Source organism: Halichoeres trimaculatus, unplaced genomic scaffold, assembly GCF_033239565.1.
Source record: "Halichoeres trimaculatus isolate MK-OKI-2021-1 unplaced genomic scaffold, fHalTri1.1 fHalTri1_scaffold_10, whole genome shotgun sequence".
Lineage (NCBI taxonomy): Eukaryota > Metazoa > Chordata > Actinopteri > Labriformes > Labridae > Halichoeres > Halichoeres trimaculatus.
The window spans coordinates 24,898,994-24,916,838 of record NW_027437187.1 but is presented as its reverse complement, the minus strand read 5'-3'; the positions used below and the strand labels follow the sequence as shown (position 1 = coordinate 24,916,838).

At 45.5% G+C, this 17,845-nt stretch overlaps 1 protein-coding gene across 2 annotated transcripts in view; it reads right to left on the bottom strand.

The window, feature by feature from the left end:
* Positions 1-17,845, bottom strand: part of plxnb2b (plexin b2b) — a 151,392-nt gene that overhangs the window by 103,199 nt on the left and 30,348 nt on the right. Inside the window, exon 2 of one of the 2 annotated variants that reach the window (XM_074676725.1) lies at positions 14,328-14,514. The exons of the other annotated variant lie outside the window; for it this stretch is intronic. The gene's annotated coding sequence lies outside the window, so the exon portion shown is untranslated. The remainder of the gene's footprint in view (positions 1-14,327; positions 14,515-17,845) is intronic. 2 annotated transcript variants of the gene reach the window in all.

Genomic DNA, 17,845 nt, shown 5'->3' with positions numbered 1-17,845 from the left:
CTACATCAGTAGTGCCATTAGATAGCAACAACACATGTGCAATGATCAGCTCTGTGTAGCCCTCTCTGTTTCGGTCTTCAACTCTCTCTTTCTATCTGAAACTCACAAATGGAATGTGCGACAATTCACCCACAGTGCACCGAACTCAATCAGGGGTAAAGGCGCCATGCCGGGGCTGCTTCCCCCACAAGATATGTCGCCTGGTCTTGCGGAAAGAGAAGAAGGTGGAGGAGAATCTGCCAATCGATTGTGATTCTCATTGTTCAGATTGAACACAGAGCTCTCTTTGTCCACACATGCTCTTCTGACCTTTATCGGGCCACTGATGAAGGCATACTCTGCCAGGCCGAGGGGGAAATAGAGGGCCTGTTTTGTGCTTAACACACTGCTCACAGATTGCAGAGCTGGCACGATGTGGCGGACACAGACTGTCATCCCGACCTGGGCGCTTTCTGCCCTGCCCGACCTTGCTACTTCTGCAACAAACAAAGAGCCAACGAGAGCTCCATAATACCCTGTCCTAGCCTGGATGAAAAAAAAACGCCTCGAGACAAGGCTAGAAAACAGAAAAAGGCTCAAGACACAGAGTTCATTAACAGATAAACAGCGGGTGGTGGGCAAAGAGAGGGAGAGAGATGGGAATAAATGAGGAAATGACAACGGACGGAAGATACAGGGAGAGGTTGGCAGCCGTCCATGAAAAAGACAGCTGGCAGCGACATCCTTCACAAACCTGGCGACGCAGGCAGCGTGATGGAAGCAACCTCCAGAGACATAAAGAGGAGGAAAGAGGGAGAAGGAGAGAGTTGAGAGGGGGCTGAGGAGGGGAGGGGGAAGAGGAAGTAGATAACGTGGCATTAGCTCCAGATTCCTGTGCTAATTAACACGGTTCCACATACGAGGCCCCCTGCCTGCCTCACAGCCTGGCCTCAGTCCTCAGCGATGACACAGAGGGGCAGAGAGTGAGGGGAGAAAGGGAATATGCTAGTGTGTGTGTGTGAGTGTGTGTGTGAGAGGGAGAGGGCCAGGGACGTATGAGGGATGCAAAAGGATGAAAGGTGAGGCAAGGTCCAGCGGCCTTGTCTGAAGGTGAGTTGGCTCCCCCTCTCGCTTGCAGCCTGGTCCCTCTGGCAGAGAGACGAGTCGGAGCAAGAGGGAGGGGTGAAGATGAATGAGTCCAAGTGTTGGGGATGCTGATCAGCTGCCGACTTGCTCGCCGGCCATCTCACTTTGACGCTCACCTCATCCAGAGGGAGCGAGGGAGAGACTGAGAAAGAGAAGTGAGGGGGCCAATGAGCCGGCACCGATCCAGTCACAACACCACAGACACAAATCCTGGTTCTGTACCATTAGCCCCAGACTGTCATAAATCAGACAGAGCCAGCCAGCAGGACAGAGGGAGAAGGCCAAACAGAGAAGTCAGAAAGCCGCAGATACACAGCACTGATCAGACAGCGAGGGGGAAACAAATAGCAACCTCTGAGCAGTCTAAGCATTTGTAACACCACTCGACAGGCTTCACGCAGATAATGGAAGAGCTGGATGGAGCAGCGCTGGGTATCGAACCCAAATGCTTTTGGAGCCCTGAACAAAATGTGTTCCTGATATTGATTACTAAAACTGTTGTTGGCACCGTATGCTTTTGTGCTTTCTTTTTACTTGTTGATCAGTTGTCTGCTTACATCTCAGGAATGTTTTTATATCGCAACAATCATCCTGTTCGAGACCACAGCCAAGGATCAAAGTACTTTAACTGATCAGCCAAGCAGCAAAAGCTATCACATGAAACTCCTCAGGTAAAGCAAGATTAGACTTAATTTTGTTAATTTTTCCAAAAAGATCCTCAGAACTTTTTCACAGCTGACAAATTCTCTGCAGATTTCTCCAGTTCCCAGTCTCACAGTAACACACCTGTTTTACCAGCACCTGGCATCAATGCTTTGTTCTTCTTTTGTTATAAATGTGGCAGAGATAAACAGTTTTCAAAAGTGCCACAGCCCCTCCACACTAACCCTCCTCGAAACTAACTTGCACAACAGGGACTGTTACCTTTAAAACCCATACAACCCTGCACCAGCTTATTCCTGACCCAGATAGTTTGGATGCTAAGAGACAGACACATAATCATTAGGATTCTGTAATTGTGTATTGTGATGCTCCATTAGAACATGTAGGTTAGCACTTCAGCTTGGAGCAAAAGCCTCATTAGCATTACAGCTTGTATTAACCTCGACAAGGGATTTCCTAACCCAGATTTCAACCACACCCAACTCAGGCATGCTGTTTTGGCATGTGCCCTGCTGGCAGATAAACAACACATCTGCCTCTGTGCTCAGAAAGTTGTACATTTATATTGTATGAACCTCTGGAGACGAGACAGTTGTCAGTATGTATGTGTGTTAGAGTAGTATTGTATACTGTGTGAGGGAAGATTTGATTCCATGCAAAACTGTGTAGGCAGCGAAGCACAAACTGGCAGTCTTGCAGCAAGTTTTGGCAAGCTTGAGCCAATCCTACCTTTAACAGCTGTACACCGTAAGGAGCTGCACATTTCTACACTGTGATCCAATTAATTTCATCTCCGCACACCACACATTTGGATATGCTAGGAGCATAAGGAGAGGAAGTGGAGGCATAAAGAGGGTGGAGATGAGCGGCAAGGCGAGTGGGAATAACTGAGAAAGAGAAGTGGAAGGATGGGCCAGGGTCGGTGATTCTTAGAGTTCCCCATATCTTGCATTTAAGTTTCTGCACGGGGGGAAAAGAAAATGCAATTACACGTGCCCTCTCAGCCTTTTCAGGCAAGTGTGCTGTGTAGAAATGAGGGTATAGTAGTGGGGTTTGTGCCCTGTGGCAGCCAGCACTCCCGTACTCTATGCTAATAGTCGCTTGTTCTGCATTCTAACAGTCGTTTGGTGGCAAGAGTCTGAGAGGAGAGCAGCGCAGGGTGAGTGCAAAGCATCAGCAATGTGAGGGGGGGCAGCAGCGGTTCTGTCGCCTTGTGTCTCCGGAGATAGAAGAAATAATGAAAACCTCTGCTGGGACTTCAAAGCAAACGGCTGGTCATTTCCTGTGGTGATGGCTGATACGGAGTCTACATGTTCAGGCAAAAACACGCACACACTTAGTCACACATTCCTGCCAGCAGAACCCTGGCCAATGAACACCACTTCCTTTGATGGTATAGTGGAGCCAAGAAGAAGGAGAAACAAGTCTTTGGACGACAAATAGATTTGAAAAGCCTTTGTGTGTTGTTGGCGGAACCATCTAAGTACTTTAGCCACGGCCCTGGGGTCAAAACTTACGCAATGTGGGTGCAATGCCAGAAACCTGCTGGTGATGTTAACCATTTTTTAACACTTTTATTTTCACAGATGAAACTGGCAACGTTTGACGAAAAACAACCTAACACAGAACAAACAGAGCAGTCAGGCATGTAAATACATCCCCGGTTTCTGTTATTCTATGTCCAAAACAATAGTCTTTTCTTGGCAGACGTATTGACATATTGCGGGAAAGGAAGCAGACGTATAATTAATAACATCAATAATAGATGAAGGTGTTGTGGTTCCAGGAATCCTATTGGCTGCAAGTAGGCCCACTGGAGGGGCAACAAATATTTTACCCTGTTAATTCTACGACAGCTTTTATTGTGTTATATTTCACAGTCTTCTGACAGAAACTTCTTGTTTCAATCATTTCCTGAGGTTGGTTCAATAGCAATCTAGTTCTAAAGATACTGACATGCCAGTGTTTCCTGTCAAATATCAATTCCTTTTCCTGACTTTTCATGTCTGTTAAAGAAAGCAATTTAGTTCCGTTGAGATTAAACTATACAAGCTCTTTATTACCTCCGCCAAGGAGGTTATGTTCTTGGGAGAGTTTGTCTGTTTGTTAACAACATAACTCAAAAAACTAGCGAATGGATCTTGATGATATATTCGGGATAAGTTCAAGATGGGGTAAGGAAAAAGTGCTTAAATTTTGGAGGTAATCAGGATCACCGTCTCGATCCATGATTTTTTTTAAAGGATACTTTATCAGTTTGAGATAGGACCGTTTTTACCATATGTGTATATAACTCCATGATAAATGCTCAGATTGCTTTGCAAAACAATACAAGACTCGGTCTGACAGATGTAAGGGTACGATCTAGATCCTGGCAATATTATGGATACTATGATCCAGAATATGAAATAGGTCATCATAATTTTCAACACTGCAAGGTAACAAATCATCGTACAAACCTGCAACTAACACAAAATTATATCAGTCTGCTGAAAGGGAGTATAACATTAAAGTAGGACTAACGTAGGAAAAAAAAAAAAAGTAGGACTAACGTGTTGCATGACAATCACAATATGCTTGGTGGAGGTCTGTGCTCTCTAAGTGCTCTTCTAGTTAGTTATTTAACTACTTTAGGTTTTTTCCATATCCCTCTTTACTATTTCTTAAACACATGCAAAACTGGGTGAATGTATGCATTAAAGTGAAGGAAAACCATTTAAAAAGAGCTGAAGTAGATCTCTGTGTGGCTTATCTCATGTACAAACATGTATAAGCCACACAATCTAAGTGTCAATCTTTGTAAAGGGAGGAGGTGCAGTCTGGCCAGAATGCTAACATAAACAAGCCAGCAGTGGCCATTTCTGGTCAGTCCTGTTTCTTATCATATCATCTCGCACAGTTATGAAAGCCAGACTTCTTGTGATTGTGCGTGTATGTTTGTCTGTCTATCACCCAGAAGCCAGCTCTAAGTTCCATATGTGCAAGTAAAAAAAAAAAAATCAGACGACCCGCATGAGACAGAAGTGAACTAAAAAACACATCTGGTTCCATTCAGGATGCCTGGAATTCTTTGCCTGCTTGGTTCAGATTACTCCCCGAGCCCCCATGCTGGCTGTGCAGGAGAGCAGATAAACTATAACCGCTCCATACAACGTCTCGTCTATTCGACACGCACACAGAAGGGTGTGGGTTGACAGGCAGATGAGGTGAAGCTGGGTTTACAGTCAGACTTGAGTGCACATGATCCTCAAGTAGGAGACTCCTGAGTTGCCAGGTATGCAAATGTATTGCTTCTTAACCTGAGCTCTTCCTTACAATGTGTTGAGCAGTTGGTCTTCAGGGAAGGGCGTGTTAGAGGTTCTGCAAGAGGGAACAGCACCTCAACGTGATCCTAACCCTCTTCCCTACTGGGGAGAGCCCAAAAAGTAAAGGGTCAGCTCTGCAGAGATCTGAACCAGAGAGACAGGGATAGAGGGTCAGGAGACTTTGAACCTTAAGAGCATTGGTTAAAGCTGCACCGCAGAAAAAGCACTCCTAAACCACATGAGAAGAGAGCTGGAGAAAAGGGTTATTTCCCTCTGTACACGCTCAGATATCCAGCTGACGTAAACCATATTTATTATTGTTGTTTCCTCCAAGAGATCCCATGTGCAGCCATAAAGAACAAGATGACTTCTATTTCAAAATGAAACCACTGCACACCTTGGGATAAGTCCTTGCTATAACTTCTCAACGTCTACTTCCCTTTACATTTCAGGACGCCCCCCGCTTCCAATTCCTCCCTCCTATTCTCTTATCTTCCAGGTTTGACAGAGTGATGTCTTCAGCCAAAATCACCTCGTCTACTCCGGTTCCCCAGGAGATGGAGTGCCGCTGATGTAGACGATTCAATCAGCGAGAAGTGAAAGAGCAGATCACAGACAATACGCCGCGGCCCCATTACCCCCAGTCCTCGGTTACCGCTAGCGCCGCTTAGCTCGGGCCCCCACCTAATGGGCCATAATATCATTTTACGCCGTGTTCCAGCTCTTTATACTAGCTCTAAACATAACTCTGTCGCCAAGGCACAATAAAAACAGATATATTTCTTTATTACTCCTCACAAAGCATATCACCAGATCGGAGCACCCCTACAAAGGAAACTAATATCTACAGGAACACGCTCTTTTCCGTGGCTCATTTAGAGCACACGCACAGTTCTTATTGCATTGAGCTGCACTCTGCTGGCCTCACCTACCAATACCGCTCACTCAGGCTGTAATGGATGTTTTATTATAATCAAATGAATACAATATCTTCACCATAAATAACAAACTGAAAAAGCCATTTTCCCCTCCTTGCAATATGTTTAAATGTCCATCACGCCTCAAGCAGAGAGCTGCCACATGTTTAATTCACAGTCAATGCAATTTGCGTTTTTGTGTGCGTCTGTAAGGTGGAGAAGCAACCCGCCTCCCCTTGACTCACCCTCACGTCCCCAATCTGCCCCCTTTCCACTCATCCAGTAATCACACTCTACACTTTCTTGCATAAAGTCATGCGAGGCTCTGGCAGGTTCATTACTTTGCATGATGGGAGGAAGAGAAAATGTCACCTGGGTACTCTGCTTTTGAGGCTATTCACTCCCCTCATCTCTAGGGGACAAATGCTGCGCTTGTAAGTCTAGCGCCAGATGAGCAGGAATTCACTTCAGAAAGTGTAAGTTATTATCTGCTACCAGGAATCATCACCTGCACATGAACAGATATATGGCCCCATTGTCCTCTCCCCTATACATCCCCGGGTCCGACCAGCAAGTTTACACTGCAGGGATTTGACGGTAGATGAGCGAACACTAGGGTAAGAACATGTGTGCATGTGCTGGTGTGTTCGTAAGGGTGTGTGTGTGTGCGGTGAGATGGAGCAGGAGGGGAGCTGGGGGAATCCAATCTCTCACACAGAGGAGCAGAGACAGGCGAGCAGATACGCTGCAGGTCCAGAATCACCCTGGTAGTATCTATGGATGAAATGACAGGATTACTGGGGTATTAGAAAACCTGCTGAGATGGTTGATAATGCTGTTTATGGTCCTGCAACACATGGATTGCAGGGAGGAAGTCAAACTGTTTGACTAATGAAAATATAGACTGGCTCTTCAAATAGACACCCATGCAGAAAATGACATGGGATCCTTGTCCTGGTTACAACAACATTTCAACATTGGCTGCTTGATGGGCATTAACAAGAATTCTCAGTGATTATATTTTTGACTTTACTTTTGCTGAATCTCTAAAATTGGGACAGTAAACATAAGCCCTGTTATCCTAGTTAAGAATGGGATTATTGTTGTGTCAACAACCCCCATAGATAATAGTAATTACTGCCCTCGTTGCGGCGCAATCAGACTGCGACTTCGGTAGCTGACAGCTTGGTCCTAATTACCAAGAACCACCAATTACTGGCTCCATTTCATTATTTATAATGCTCAGCACAGCCAAATAAAAGAGACTTCAGTGACTCTGAACCGTCACATTTTTGGCAGCTGCAAAGGGGGGCATCTACAAGACCTGCTGAATCATCTTCTCCCAACTTCTTTTTCCTCCTGACAGCATACTAGTCAGCGTGCAAACACAACACTGCTATTGCATAGAAAACTGAATGAAAATAAGAGCAGAAAGCCAACAGGGAGCTGCCTGCACTTCCTCTTTGCCAGCCAGAGGAAGTAATAGAGTTGCAAAGGAAGTGCATTATCATCTCTTCTTTTCCTACTTGCTCCAGCTTGTTTATCTGCCACACAGCTGCTGTCTCACTTCTAAAACATCAGCCCTGGAGCCTGTTACTGCTAAAACAGTTTGCATGTTGCATCCACATTCATATTTCATACCTTCCACTGTGAGGTCTATGATATCATAATTGACTTGTCTGCTGCCACGTTAAAAGATGCCACCATAAATAATGAAAAAATACAATTCTTTATCTGGCAAGCGTGTTCAACCATCCACACACACTGACATTCGCAGATGTTTCCCATCACCCTCTGCTGCCAAGCGCCGTCCAGTGATGGCTGAGCGGGGGCGAGTGGGGAGCTCGGGGCGGGGGTGTGAAATTCTGCTATTCCTGCTCCAGTGGATTCTGCAGAAACTTGGCAGATCATTGTGGAGATTTGTATGTCTGTGGATTTGATATGAAACCGTTTAAGAGGCTCGTCTGGAGTCTGTCTCTTAACGTGCCTCCACTTAAAGCAGAGCGGCCCTGCCTGTTTAGCTTATGTTCCCATAAAGCCTGACGGCCACATTTCTCAGCCCTCAAGGGTGCAGATGGGCGATTAACTCAGCAGACAGGTCCTATACCATCATCTGAGCCATAACCATTTCCACACTTAAGTAGCCTCAAAAAGTGTGCCTCTGAGTAAAGAAAAGCCCATAAACCACAAATAGTGGGACCAAACAGAAAACATGTGCATCATCTGTTCAGATTTCTACAACTGTTCACCATGTTGATGAGCAAAGACTCTTTTTGTCTTGGTGACTTGGTGCAAATTCAATGAAACCAAGAACCAGCTCAAACAGAAGCTCACGCTCAGCAAGCTATAAAGCATGTAAAGCTATCACGTTCCAAAAGGACAAGCAGTTCCAAAAAGGAGATTAAGTATGTACAAAAGGAATCTACCGGCGTGATCCAAAGGGCTTAGCATTTAGATGACAGTTGCACTGGGCAGACCTTGTTTGCAGGGGCTGGAGAGGAGCGGGATATGTGGCCCGGAGGCCGGATCTGCTCCAACTGTGCCCTGGCAAGAAAACGCTCAGCCCAGTCAGCCTCAACAGCTTGGATATTCACAGGGGGCGATGGAAAACTGGAGGGCCGGAGGGCTGCAGTAAGGCGTCGGAGCTGTGGGAGCTCAGGGGAGAGGGGGAAGGGGTGATGAGTCAGGAACAAGGTGTTTTTTTATTATTATTTTTGGTACTATGAGGACATGGCATTTGCTTGGTGCTGATGAGTGTCCTCCTGTCTGTGCTGGCCTTCAGTGATTAAGTTTATCATCAGAGAGGTGGGTGAGGAGGGAGCTGAGAGTATTTTCAACACACTCTGAAGGTCTACTACCTTCCTGCACTGCAACTCCTGGCTTTAATGATGATAAATACTAAAAGTCCCAGGTTGAATAATGCATTCATCATTGCAGAGAGAAACAAACAGAGGTATCCTCAATGGTTCATGAGAAGAAAAACAAACAGGAGGATGATTTGTTGCTTTTCACTTTGACCCTACTTAAGGTATGGGCTCAGATTATACAACATTATACAACGTATTGTTATTTTATAAACACTTGAGACCAATTCCATAAACCACTGAAATTAAAGCAAGTATACCTGATTTAATGGCACTAACAAATTATTCTCTCTCATCTCCAGGGATGCATAGTTAAATTCAGACTCAGCTTGAACATTATATAAAGGACTTTTGATGTTGGACAGCTTTCTCTTCACTTATTCACCTGAACCAACTTCACAGATGCCACAGTCAGCGAACTGCCAACAATTATACTTAAAAATATACAAACTATTACTCCTCTTGGTTTTCTCTTTGAAAAATGTTTTCAAAAAGTTATCCTCGCAAATTAAATGATCTTGTTTACCTATTACTGACACCCCTTTTAAAGGTAGACTAAACAGATATCTAACAAGAAAAAGAGAGTGGAGCTGTACACTTGACATCCCTGCTTAACGTTCAAAGCATCTGAAAGTAACACAGCAGATAAAAAGGTCAGTGTTATGCAAGGGAAAACAGAACTATTGGCTTTACTCGCACTGCTGCTGCAAAAAGGACATGAAAAAACAAGAGATTTGTTTACCCCTGTGCGCCCTAATTCATTCATCCCTCAGTGACTCTTTGCTTCAGGGTTGTACCAAGGCAAAGCCTCATGGGAGACATGACTGACACCTCCTAATCCTTGAGGATACCAAAAAGCATGTCATTACCATGAAATATACACCATCTTCTAAGATATGAGCTGAACTGCCACAACAACAAAGGCATAAAAACAGTGAACAAAACTCCCAAAATAGGAAGCGTGAATTTTTAACTATTGTGTTTTAGGTCACAAACTGAGTTTAGGCGCTTTGAGCGAAAAGCATCTCTCCATCCTAGTTCTATTAATTCACAACTGGGGTACCCTACATTTCAAAATGAGCCATATTTTGTTTATCTTCAACACCAGTGGGCAGCCTGGCAGGCTTACAGCGCTGAAGGGGATGTGATGGAAAGTGGAGCATGAGAGTTATGACCTCAGCAAACAGCTGATTAAGGAGAAGATGAGTGAGAGAAGGAGTTGTCTGTCAAGCTAAGCCCCTAAACAGATGGACAAGTGTAGCACACGAAGAGACCAGCGAGTCCCGAGGCTCTGTGACAGATTTTGGTTTCACAGCAAAGCACGGGAAAAGTTTGGGAGAAAAGGATGAACTTTAAGACAGTCAATCACTTTCAATTATAGCTTAATGTTTTTATCGTTGTATGTATATTGCTCAAAGGACACTTTGCACCCCACTCTTTAAGCGGGATCAAGTGGGCTAATGTGGAGTGCAAGGGTGATACTGTAAATTAAGCCCCGTTTCCACCAAGCAGTCCAGTTTGGATCAGTACAGTTTGGTACAAGTTGGATCGGTTAAGCCTGATTCTGTTTGTGTTTCCACAGCCAACTGCGCCTCTTCGTGGTAGGCAGCATGCAAGCTCGATGCCAATAGCCACGTCAGTTATGTACTACCATGATGCCATAGCAGTGAGACACAGAGTACCCCACTAATAAATCAAACGAAGAAAAATCCAACACAGTGATAAAAAGAGCAACAATGGGAGACATCCAGCAATTCATCTTCTTTGTGGTTCTTCTTTGTTAAAAGGTGCAATCAAGCTTTTTGTTTCAGAGAAGGCTGTGAGCAGCCATAAGAAATATAGCTGCTGATGCACCGTAAGTGACATTTCTTTCTATCAAGGGTCTGCAGTGTTTTAACTCCACCTTCTGGGATCAGATCGGTTCAGTCTGGCACCCCAACAAAAGTGGGTTGGTTTGTCTCGGTTATTTGGAGATCTGTCCCAGGATTAGTCTGTGAAAACACCATAAAACGTGTGCTGTAGCTACCAAGACAAACCATACTGAGCCGGATGTTGGACACGGGCGTAAAATCCCTTTAGAGTGACAAGATCTCACAAGAACCAACCTTAAAGTATCAGAATTTAATTTTGCACTTCTACCCATTTATCATACACTCTTCTCTATTTTTTTCTCATTTTTTTTATTTTATTGTTTACATGTGAGCTCAGTTGTAAGCAGCCTGTAGCATGTCAGTGCTAACTGGAGTAAGGCCTGATGTCTTCCCACAAGGTGAGGAGAAGAAGGTGAGGGTGACTTGCTGGTTCTCTGGTGTGAACTAAGAAGTGACGACATGGACCTGTCCTTCCTTCCATCATTATTGGGAACGTAAGATCTATCTCCAATAAGATGGACCAGCTAGCCATGCTATTCACAGACATGGCTAACATCAGACAGCAACGCCACATTGGAAGAGATTCACCTGCTGTGAGCAGACAGGATCTAGGAGACAGAGATGGAGCATGACTGAAGGAGCTCAGTCCTGGACCCTGTGGAGGTGGAGGCTGGCTGAACTGAACAATGATGGACAAGCTGTCATCATCTATTTTCTTATGGACCTTTTTGCACTTTCTATACACTTTCTTACTTTTGTTTTCTTGATTGCTGCTGTGACTTTGTGAATTTAGTTGTACTTGTTACATTGACAATAAAATTCTATTCTATTCTGTTATTTGTGATGCAATGATCAATGGCCTAAAAACACTGACATGACTACTGGCAACCAAACTGACAAGTCCAAATCTTAGCTTTTAATTTTTGTGACTGATGGGAGAGGTAATGGCAGGTTAATCAAAGAGCCTTCTGTTATGTTTTTTTCTACATAAAATATCCAAAGCAGGTAAAAATATTCTTTTTTTGTGACAGCATGATGAGGTTTCTCATCTGAGAACATGTTTTACACATGTATAGATCACAAGCAGCAAATAGAACAGAGGTTTTTTCGCTTTGTCCAAAGGGGGCGCCAAGGTTTACACAAACAGAGGGATCCTCACGAGAGCTTTACTACAACGCATGAGGGTAATTGTTTGCAATTGCAATTCATTCCTTAAGCCTTTCTTGGTCTTTTTTCGCAGAAACCTCTCATTTCAAAGAACAAACCTCTAAAATAAAGGTGAAATAAAGTTGTTTTTCTTAGAGTTTGAAAACCACTCAGAATGCCTCTTCACCTTTAGTTTCTCCACTCAATGAACAGAGGGTGCCTTTACAGCTGCCTCTATAAAACTATAATGGCAGCTGTTAATTGCTAAGGAGCTTTATTTAATGAGCATCCAGGTAAATTTAATTACTTGCAGCCCTTAATAAACAGAAAACCACTGGTGTGCTAGTAAAGTTTTGACAGATTACAACTAACTTGTAGGCCAAGCCTTCGACTTATAATTGGACCATTGTTTCCTGACACACCAACACACACTGTTGACCATTTACTAGCCAGCAATGTTCCACTCCTGTGATCACAATAACAGAAAAGTGTTTTCATCGGTGAAATGTGGCACCCGGAGGGCTGACCCTGAGCTGGTGTATCCCCCAGGTGAGATGGTCAACTATCTGCCAGGCATTAGAGATGCTATCTCACCTTTCCCTGGAAACACCCTATATTTTCTGTCGTCTTTCCCCCCGAGCTCACTATCGCCCCACTACCTCTGCTCTAACACTGACAGCCAAACAATAGAAACCAGAGCTGCCTTAACAAGTAGAAAGTAGAAGCTCGACTAATTAGAGCCACCCCCACATCCCCAGCCCTCCTCGTCCTCCGCAGCGTCCCCTCCGACCCCTCCTGTTAACTCTGAGCAATGTGATACGGCTTGGCCATGGCTGGGGCTGTTGAGTCTATTGTGAGCGAAATAGGGGCTGGAAGTTGTTTTTTTTCTTCTTCTTTTTCTTCTACTGGCTGCCAGCCAATGGGGGACCGTAGTAATTGCCCGAATCCCACTGTGGCAAGTGAGGAGAAAGAGTGTGAGGGTGGCACAAGCCAAGGAAAGTGGGAAAGTGAGAAAATGCTGGGACCAAGTGTGGGAACGAAAGTGTAGCAATTTAAAACATGCAGGCAGAGAATGAGGAGGCAAAAATGTACTCATCGATGTTCTGATATTAATTTTCCTTCTTCGTTTTAAGTGTTGGCTGAATAAAACTTAGGGATGTTAATTGGTTATGGTATTGTCTGCATATGTCATAATGTTCTGACATGTAGTTATTGGTACTGGTACCAGTATCGGCAGCTCTTATTAGAAAAATTGTAACAGAAAATGTCACATAGAAAAGCACAGTGAGTAGGGATGAAAGGGTTCACAAAATTCATAGTTCAGTTCCTATCATGGTTGTATTCGATTTGGTCTGGTGTACATTGTTGTTGCACCTATATTTTTACCATATACCCCAATAATCCACTATTAACAGATTCTTTTAAATCAATTATGTCATGTATAGTCATGAAAAACCTGAAAAAAATGAGGCTGTTTCCCATTTGAAACATCGTCAAAGCTGAGGGAAACATTACTAATTTCGGCATGCCAACTCCTCAGTAAGGAAAGTCACGATTGGCTGTCCCAGAAGTCACTAAAAGTCACTGAATGACGCTTCTGTCTAATTTGCATAATAATCTGTTTGCATGTAATTGTCATGGACTCTGTAGTAGAGAGAAATAATGTGGGAGAGACAGAAAGCAGGTAAAACACAAAATCATAAATATGTTTAGAGCTACAAATTAACTTTCTTCTGTCCATCCTTTTTTTTTAACGACGAAATATCAATATGTCCTCCTTTATCTGGGCTGGGGACCAGCAGGAGTGACCATGAGACTAATGAGACTTGCACTTGCGTGATTTCATCTACTGCCAGTGAGGAGGACTGTCTGTGTTTTCAATATGGAGAGGGGCTCATGATAGCACACGCTGCTCATTCAGAAGATCAAAACAGTCCTTAACATCAGACACCAAACTCCAGAAAAGTTGCAAGAATTGTCGTGTTTAAAAAAGCTCGCCAGAGGGGTCTGAAATATAATCTAAAGTGCTCCAAGACAACGCCACAGGTACACCCTCTGACTCTGTCTTCCTCGCTTGTCATGTTAACAACACACATGCTTCCCCACAACTGATCTGCTGCAGCCTTTGCCTTGTGTTGCGCATGCGTATGATCAGAGCTACATACTCGCTTCAAACTGAGCTGTAAAACAAAGAAAAAGAAAAACAGGAACTGAACGGAGCACACAGGCCCCGAACCGAGTGAGGGTAACTGAACAGCTTGGGTTTTCTTCATAAACCGTTCCATCCCTAATAGTGAGACATGTACAAGTACAAGTAATCGGGTGAAAAGGCAGACAGCCTGAGGACTCTCTTGCCTGAAAATAAAACAAGAAAAAAGAAACATTTACATTAGTTTAGAGTTAAGTGAAAATGGAATGACCTGAGGTGCTACTCACTAAGGAAAGGCAGACAGGGGTGCGGGTAGAGTCTTGGCTGTTGGAGTGGAACGGAGCAGGGTGCAGCGGCGGCTGCACAGTGGGCCCTCGCTGGACGCTTCAATCACAGGCAGCCAAAGCCCCGGGCAAACTTGGCCAATTAGCCGCACACTGCCGCTGACCCCCAGCTTCATTAAGGGCCCGGGCTCTGGGTGAGGAGAGAGAGAGGAGGAGGGGATTATAGGTGAGACAGAGAAAGAGCCAGGTTTGGGAACACACCAGCATTTGCACAGAAACATACGCCAGGGGTGGTGCTCAAGGTTACAGAAATACACAATCAACTGTGAGAACACCCTACACCATGTGCATGTTCGCTGCATGAGACTCCCGCTTCCCTGCAGGTTTAAACCCCTAGCAAAGGGTAGTGATGAGGGGGTTTGGGGGCCACGAAGGCCAGAGGGCACAGCTCCACTCTCAGTCCCACACTGCTGCATTGACAGCAACAGGTGTGGTGGCCAGCAGACATGCAATTACCAGGCTGAGAATCTGCTCTTTGTGACAGAGACAACGGCAGATCAGAGGGAAAAATCAGAGCCAGAGGGGAAGAGGAGAGGAGCTGAGTGGGAGGAGAGGTGAGAGATGAGGAGGAAAAGAGGAAGATACAGACTACTGAAGGTCCCTTGAGAGGAGGAAGAAAGAGAAAGAGGGAGAGAGATTTCCAGCCGCTTCTTTTCATCGCAAATCCCTCGCCGACGGAGCGCAGGCTTGCAGAGCAAAAAGAAAAAAACAGATCAAAAACCAACACATACAGTAGCTACAGCACACCTGTTGTGCTGCAGGAGTAATACAAATTTACACGCTTTGCTGGTCTGCAGAGACCTCACATACGTGTGTGCACAACAATGAGACAAAGCAGAGAGGAAACTGACAACAACCCATTTCTATGCCGCCTGGGTGGGGCTGCTGGAAGGTGCTTTGGGACAGGTTGCGCTCAATGAGCCCTGACAGCAAGACTGTTTGGTGTATGCGTGAGTGTGTTTGTCTGCATTACAAGTGTGTATACCCACATGGGACCTCTGCTTGCATCAGCCTTGTGATGGAAGCCTCAGTGGTGCTCCAGGGTGGGGGGAAGAAGCTTCATATTCTGGCTCATTCTCTCAGCTGTCCCTCTCCGATTACGAGCCTTCGATCAGGCTGAAGTAATGTTTGTGCGCTTTGCCGCTAGTGTAGCAATAACTGCTGTCAGAAACCTTGCATGCTTGGGTGAGGTGGAGATACCAGGCCTTTATTTAAAACAAGCCAAGAATAAAAGATCAATGGGCCAATTCAGGCTGTGAATTGGAGGGAAAAGTTCACAAACATAGTGGGAGATTATGAGAGGGAGATATATGTGTGGAATGGAGGGGGGAGTGAGAGCGAAGGGGTATCTAGCTCATCTGGGTGCTAGTGGCTTATTGATCGGTGGAGACACACAGCTCCGAGCCATTCATCACAGGCCACTCAGGCCCCAAGATAACTCCTATGATAGTGCCCCGGCTGCTGAGCAGCTGCAACCGGCCACATCCATTATCCTTCAGAAGCAGCCCCCTGGCCTGGAAGGGGGCATGGTGGAGCTGCTTGGTGACAAGCTGAAGGGGGGGCTTGGACTGGCTTGGAAATGGAAAGACCGGGTCCATGGTCAGGAGCCTGGGGCTGAGCAGAGAGTGTGCACACAAAGGTGGGCGCTCAGGTTGAGGAGCCAGGAGACAAGGGAAGCTCTGAAAACTGGAACGGAGCAGAGGAACTGTCTGTTTTCACCAGTGAAAGAATAAAAAAAGAATGTCACAGCACTATTGTTTCCACTCCTTGGCCAAACAGCATTAGCGAAGCTGTTTTAGAGTAGATAGCACACAAGCTACCTGAGCGACAGGCAGCACAGAAAACTGCTGAGTGGCTCTGAATGCGTATGTGTGTGTGGAGAGAATTCCCAGATTGGGCAGGTGGGGATTGGCCATAATGAGCCATACACTGAGCGGAGGAAGGGTGGGAGGGGGGTGTAGATGTGAGGGCATAAAAAAAAGAAGGGAAGAGGCCAAAGAGCGAGGGAGAGAGACAGATTGAGAGTGATGGAGACAGGCTCAGAGCCAGAGACATGGCCCCAAAAGAGCAATTACAGGAGCTCTGGAGAAGGTGTGGGCTCAGCCCCCAGGCATGGTTTCACACACCACAGAGCCCTGCCAGACATGTACACACACTTTCACAAACACACACATCCACACACATCCATAAATTTAACAAAAACTAAAGGGAGACAGAGACGGGAGAATCCTATAACTTATATTAGAGTCAAAAAGGCCAGGAAGGAAGTCTGAAGTGGGTGGATTTTTATCTGAATTCAAGACCTCGCAGTGCTCTGCTCCTCCACAGGTTTCCACCGCTACATTCTGATCTGGTCGAAACCTGTTACCGTAACAGCATGGCCCGAAACAAAGGCTCAAACTCCAGGGCTGAGGTCAGTGTGGGCAAAACTTTCAAGTCAATTGTCCTCCGTGCACTGAGTGCAAAACAACACTGAAAAGTCTGGACAGCCTCTCACCATGGTGCCTGTCACAAATACGAGCCTGAAATGGTTTCTGAAGGCGACGGTTTTTAACCCTCCCCACCCCCTCCCCCACCATAGCCATCAGCAGCACCACTTTACAGAGAGCGACAGGCGGGAAAGAACAAACGAGAATGATAGGAGAGAGCGAAAGGAGAGAGGGAGAGAGATGCAAACAGATAGGGGGGAGGGGAAATTAAATTAAGAGAAAAGTTCTCGCGCACCGGTATGCACCATTGATTTCCTATTCTCTTGGAAACATTTAATGAGCTTAAATAGGAGCCTCGTTTGACACTGCCACAGTGACTCTGAGGAGCCTCCCTGTGAGAGGAAATCGTTCAGCAGCTGTGACGGCTACCGGAGGTGGAGGGGGTGGAGGATGGAGGGAAGGTAGAGGTGGAGGATGACGAGGTAGAAGACAAGAGGAGGGGGGGTAAAAAGTTCCAACGTCAAAGCAAGAGGCGTGTGTAAGACAAACGTTGAAATATGCACAGGAAATGGTCCATGGGTAGCATACCTGCCTGGTTCCCAGTGAGGAGGAAAAAGCATGAAGGATGGGAGGAATAGTGGAGGAGAGGCAGACAGAGGAAGAGGAGGCTAAAGGTTGTCTACATCCACCCAAGATGCCTAGTTATGTAGGTGCTTACCTCTCACAACAGACACTCATTATAACCCAACAATGTCCAACCTGATTGACAGCTACTGCTCTGCAGCAGCGTTTCACCTCATTACTTCCTGGATGACCTCCCTAGGAGGTATTCAACAGATGCTTTTAGCTTGACGGCCATCTTGGTTTATTTTCTTTTTCTGTACCCTCCCTCCCTGCTAGTTTTCCCCCTCTATCGGCAGAAAACTATTGTCACTTCAGAGAGCAAAGTCCAGGAAAGCTTCATTGCTCTGCGCCGCTGATGAGAGCCCCACTGGGAGCCATCGTCAGCCGCTTTATAAAGCCGTCTGGCTG